At 38.8% G+C, this 6000-nt stretch overlaps 1 pseudogene; it reads left to right on the top strand.

Moving 5' to 3' along the window:
* Positions 1-883: 883 nt before the first annotated feature.
* LOC101605463 lies at positions 884-1522 on the top strand (annotated as a pseudogene).
* The last annotated feature ends 4478 nt before the right edge of the window (positions 1523-6000 follow it).

Below are 6000 nucleotides of genomic sequence, written 5' to 3'. Positions count from 1 at the left end.
TATGGCCAGGGACATTCCCTTTCCTCCAAAATAACTGACTCCTGTTTCTACAGTGCATAACCCATCCCATAGGGAATACCTGTGACCCCACTGAGGAATGTTCCCAATGGCATGGGAGCAAGGTTGAAGGGAAAGATGGTGCCAACACATGATGAATCCATATGGAGTATGTTGTTAATAATAATAATAGTAGTAATTTTAAAAAAGAACTTCTAATAGCCATGCCTTTCCAATTACATGAATTCACTCATTACTGACATAATTTTAGGTCATTTTTCAAGGTTGTGACACACAAATAAAAACTAATACCATTAAAATCTTGCATTTTTATAAACTGCTGATGAATATCTCAGTTTGTGTAGCTGCTGTATAAGAAATGATTTGCTCATATTTTATTTATTTATTTTTTGTCTTTTGAGATAGGGTCTCACTATAACTCAGGCTAACCGGGAATTCACTATGTAATCTCAGGGTGGCCTCAAACTCACGGCAATCCTCCTACCTCTACCTCCCAAGTACTGGGAGTAAAGGCATGAACCACCACACCCAGGGTTGATTTGCTCATATTTTAGTAAAATATCTGATAATTTTTATTGGATAGTATTTTATTAATAGGAAGCATTAGAGAATTTAATACCAGAAACTTTTATTCTGTCTATTGAAAAGATTTTAGTAAAAAAAAAAAATGTTCAGTAAAGTCAATATGTGGAAGAATACATGTGTACATTTCTAAACAGCCCAGAATTTTAAGTGTGGGACTCTTTCATTGCTACTGGTTTTATCTGAGACAATAAATTTTATAAAAGACTTATTTTAAAAATCAGAATAGTGGGTGTTTGACTTCAATGGAAATCCTAGGAAAGCAAAATGGTAAGGTGTGTGAAACCTAATAGTCTGCAACCTGGCCTACAGTGGGAGGCTGGAAGAGTTGATGAAGAGCATCCTGGAAAATAAATCCCTGGCAAGTAGGACTGACAAGAATAGTAGAACTTCATTGCACTAACCATGTTCAGCTGGAAATATAGAAAATATGGGAATGCCAAGGAAAGATTAAAATGATATAGGTTCATCTCCTTTTCATATTACTGCTCCTGTTGGCTAGGAAGAGATTATGAAAGGCCTTCTGGGGAAAGGTATTGAAATGAATGCTTGTATTCAAAATGATTGCACTCCCCTCCTTTATCCAGCTCTGAAAAGACAAGCATGAGATTGCTATCATACCACTAGAAAATGGGGCTAATTCCCATGCTAAGGACAATTATGAGGCTATGACAATACACCAGGCGTTGGCGAGGTAATTTGAAGAACATTCATATCTTCTGTACTCCAAAACACTCACAAATACCAAATATTCTGAGGGCAACACTCCTCTGCACTTAGCTTGTGATGAGGAAGGAGTTGAACAAGCAAACGTGCTGTGCTCCAAGCAGCAAATATTTACACTAATAAAGAAGAAAAGACATCCCTGCAAGTGGCCAAACATGGCTTGGGTTTAATACTCAAGATAATGGTGGAAGACTAAGCAGCTTGAGTTTATTTGTTGATGTTTTGTTGTTCCACTGTCCTGGAACCTAATGTACTTAGTGCACAGGCATCATATATGAATGGCAAATCATATCTTTTAACTTTCAGAAGCTTGTGAACATGTTTGTATTGTTCATGCCAAGGTACTTGCTCTAAGCTTCTAATCCCTTTCCTAAACCTTGGGAATCTATGGTCACAATATATGTGGCTCATTTTGAGAAACTGTTAATGTTGAGTAATTCATGGCTGCTGTGAGTCTTCAACATACTCCCATACAACTTCTGTCCTTCTGGATAAGTCCTTAAGCAACAGTTGCACTGTCACAGGGCTCTAGTTGGGTTCTAGGTTCCTCCATGCAGTTCAAATAAATCACACCTTGTATTTCAAGTTCACTCAGATGACTATACTAAATATTTCTATGTTTTCCAACTACGAGATTAGCTTTCTTGTTACAGGAGGAAGTTACACATCTTAGTTAACAAAGTTTTAAGTTCAAGGGACTTCTCAAGTACAGTGAATAGACCATGTACCCATGTATCTTTTAAGCTAAGCATTTTCTTCCAAAAAAAGATTTTTGTTGTTGTTGTTTTTAGAGGTAGGGTCTCACTCTGGCCCAGGCTGACCTGGAATTCACTCTGTATTCTCAGGGTGGCCTCAAACTCACAGTGATCCTCCTACCTCTGCCTCCTGAGTGCTGTAATTAAAGGCATGTGCTACCATGTCTGGCTTAAGATTTTTCATTTTTTAGGAAAACATTTTTAAAGGGTCTGTACTGATTTACTTTGTATTGAAAAGATTTTAAACTCATTAAAGTGATATGTAACAAAAATACTTTGAAATTGTGTTTCAAAAAGCTATAAAAATATAATGTTGGAAGTTAAAAATGAGACTAGAGAGTCTCTCTTTCTGTTCTCCATCATGGCAAAAGTTGGACCCTATGCAGGGACTTCATGTCTACAATCTCTGCCTCAATATCTGTGTGAAGGAAAGTGAAGACAGGCATCCAGGGTGGTAGAGCTCACAGAGCAGACCTCTGTGTTTACCAAAAGTAGATAATGTCAGGTACACTGGCATCAGGAGAAATAAAAAGAGTGTCATTCATTGATAAGTCCACAGTGCCAAGGCAGAAGAAATCCTTGAGAAAAATGTGAATGTGTGAGAACATGAGTTAATAAAAAATAACTGCTAAGATACTGAAAACTTTGGTTTGGAGAGCCAGAATCATATTAATCTAGGTATCAAATATCATCTAAATAAATAGTGTTGATAGTATGGAATTCTATGTGGTACTGGCTAGACCAGGATTCAGCATAGCAAACAAGATGCATAGGACAGACTACACTGGAGCCAAACAGAGAATCAGCAAAGAAGAGACCATAGGCAGATTCTAGTAGAAGTATGATGAGGCCATCCTTTCTAAAAAATAAATTATATATTAATAGCCAATAAAGAATATTCAATGATATATTAAAAAATAAAAATAAAATAAAAATAAAAATTTACCTTAAAGCATAAAAAGAAAAGAAATTATTTTAAAAATCCTTGTATTAAACCAAAAAAAAAGATCTTTAAATCAACTGTCTTTAATATGATAAAATAAGATAAAGGGACTCATGGATAAAGGACAAGAGGAAAGTACATAATATATCACAAAATATAGAATATTAGGAGAGAGACAGAAAAAAAAGAGAAATCATAGACAAGTTTCTGAAGCCAAGAAGTGCAACTGAAATGGAAAATTCATTAGAGGAAAACAACAACAGGACTGAGGGGATGGAAGAAAGAATCACTGAACTTGGAGATTTAGATTAGTTGAGTTTATTCTGTTTGCAGAGTAGAAGATAAAAATGGGAAAATAACCTCTCAGACCCCACCCAGCATGCTAACATACATGTAATGGATATTCAACATGGATAAGAGAAATAGAAAAGGCGGGGAAATTAAATCATAGCTGAATATTATTCACACCTAGTGAAAGACACTAATTTGTGTATCTAAGAATATTGAGGCTTTCAAACTAGGAAAATATCAAGAAATAATAACAAGGCATATAACATTTGTTTTGCCAATACCACAAAATATAACACTACACTGGCTGTAGCAACTACAACGTTGCATTTTTTTCCAATTCTTTGAGCTAAGATAACAATTTCACAAATGTGAAACAAGGAAAAAAGGATAGTGAAAGGGAAGAGTAAGAAAGGAAAGAAGAACAAGCAGGAGTCAATCATGTTAACAGTTATAATAAAACTGCACATGAGGTCCATATTAAAGATATATTTTAATGCATTTTATATTATCTGACATTTTCCTTCAGTGAAAAAAGGTCAAGTGTTGGAGAGTAAGTTGCATGTACGGAGAGAGGCCAAAGGAGATGGCAAGAAATTTGGTGAAAATAGTTTTGGGGTATGTGGTGGTTTGATTCAGGTTCCCTCATAAACTTAGGTGTTCTGAATGTTAGGTTAAAAGCTGATGGAGATTTGGGAATTAACGCCTCCTGGAGGCAGTGTATTGTTGGGGGCAGGCTTACAGGTGTTATAGCCAGTTTCTCCTTGGCAGTGTTTGGCACACTCTCCTGTTGCTATTGTCCAACTTATGTTGACCAGGGGGTGATGTCTACCCTCTACTCATGCCATCAATTTCCCCTGCCATCATGGAGTTTCCTCCCTCTAGCCTATAATCCAAAAGAAACCTCCTGTTTCCACAAGCTGCTCTTGGTTGGGTGATTTCTACCAGCAATGTGAACCTGCCTACAACAGTGATGCTGGTACTGAGGAGTGGGGTTCCTGCTGGACACCTGACTGTGTGGCTTTGGCCTTTGGGAGCTTGAATGTGGAAGGATTTGAAACCTTGGCCTAAGAAACACCTTGCAGTATTGTAAGTACAGCTTGATGGGCTATTCAGGTCAGAGTTGAAAGACATGAATGCAGTAAGAAATGTAGACTGTAAGGTTTGGTTTATGAGGGTGAAAAGGAGCTTTGCTGGACTTGGCTAGAAGCAGTTTATGTGAGAGGGTTGCTGTTTTGTCTGTGTCTTGACAACTTGTGCAGGGTTGCAGAGTGTAGAAACAGACTAGTGTGTAAAGAGGAATACAGCACAGGAAGAAATCTTTTGGCCAAAACTGCTGCCCATTCAGCTGGAATTGTATCAGAGACTACAATCATTGAGCTCGGGCCAGCTGACCTGCATTGAGAAAACAGAAAGAATGCAATCTTTCAAAGGGCCCTAAATGCTAAAGGGATGTCCTATTCTTCCAAGTCCTCTATTCCCCACTAGATTAACAAATTAGCACCTTACCTGGTATTGTGGAATATAAGAAATGCAGGAAAGAAAGGGTCATTGAGATTGCAACAAGGTCTTGTGTTTTGGAAATGGCCATGGGCAGTGTGAAGCAGGTTTGCTGGTTGCCTGCATGGAGACCAGATGTAGCCATGAGAATGAACATGGGTTGCAGTGAAGATGCCAGGACTACAAGATGGCTGCCAAAGAGAGCTGCTGGCTCCAATGAAGTTTTCCAGGACTGTGAGTTGCTGGAGAGGTGGAATTGGAACTCAAGAGACTTGTTGCTGGTTAGAATTATTGGACTTGGAGACTCATCACTGACTAGAGTTGTTGGACTTGGAAGTACGGAGTTTGATGTTTGCCCTATTCAAATCTTGTATTGGTTGAATATTTCTTTGCTGTGCCCAGTGCCATCTTTTGCATTATGAATGAGTGTTTATTCTGTGCCATTATGGGTTGGGGGGATTTTTTGTTATTATGGCTCAGTTAAAAGACCTTGGACTATGGGTATGTTTGAACATCATTAGAATTGATAAAAACTATGGGGATTTTAAAGATAAACTGAATGCATTGTGTTGTACATCATGTGTGGTTATCAGTTTATGGGGGCCAGGGGCAGAATGTGGGTTTTGATTCAGGTGTCCCCCATATACTTAGGTATTCTGAATGCTACGTTCCCAGCTGATGAAGAATTAAGAATTAATGCCTCCTGGAGGCAGTGTATTGTTGGGAGCGGGCTTATGGGTATTATAGCAAGTTTCCACTTGCCAGTGTTTGGCACACTCTCCTGTTGCTATTGTCCAACTTATGCTGGCCAGGGTGTTATGTCCACCCTCTGCTCGTGCCATCGTTTTCCCTGTCATCATGGAGCCTCCCCCTCGAGCCTGCAAGCCAAAATAAACCTCTTTTTCTCCCACAAGCTGATCTTGGCTGGGTGATTTCTACCAGCAATGTGAACCTGACTGCCACAGGGTACATAGACTTTGAAGTCCCCAAGGGTTACGCAGGCAGTAATGCCAAGACACAGCCAGGCAGGCTTGATATTAGGGGAAGAAATAAACTGGAGATATAGATTTGGAATCCACATGTTATCCTCTAAGGGTGATCATGTAAACTGAGGCACTAGGAAGCTGAAGACATATTCCCTGAGAACATTTCCCATCTAGTGGCAGCTCAGCCTCCTGGCAGGCTCTA

Source organism: Jaculus jaculus, chromosome X (genome assembly GCF_020740685.1).
Source record: "Jaculus jaculus isolate mJacJac1 chromosome X, mJacJac1.mat.Y.cur, whole genome shotgun sequence".
In the NCBI taxonomy this organism is placed as follows: domain Eukaryota; kingdom Metazoa; phylum Chordata; class Mammalia; order Rodentia; family Dipodidae; genus Jaculus; species Jaculus jaculus.
The sequence above is the reverse complement of the archived record's forward strand: the minus strand, read 5'-3'. Positions and strand labels throughout refer to the sequence as shown.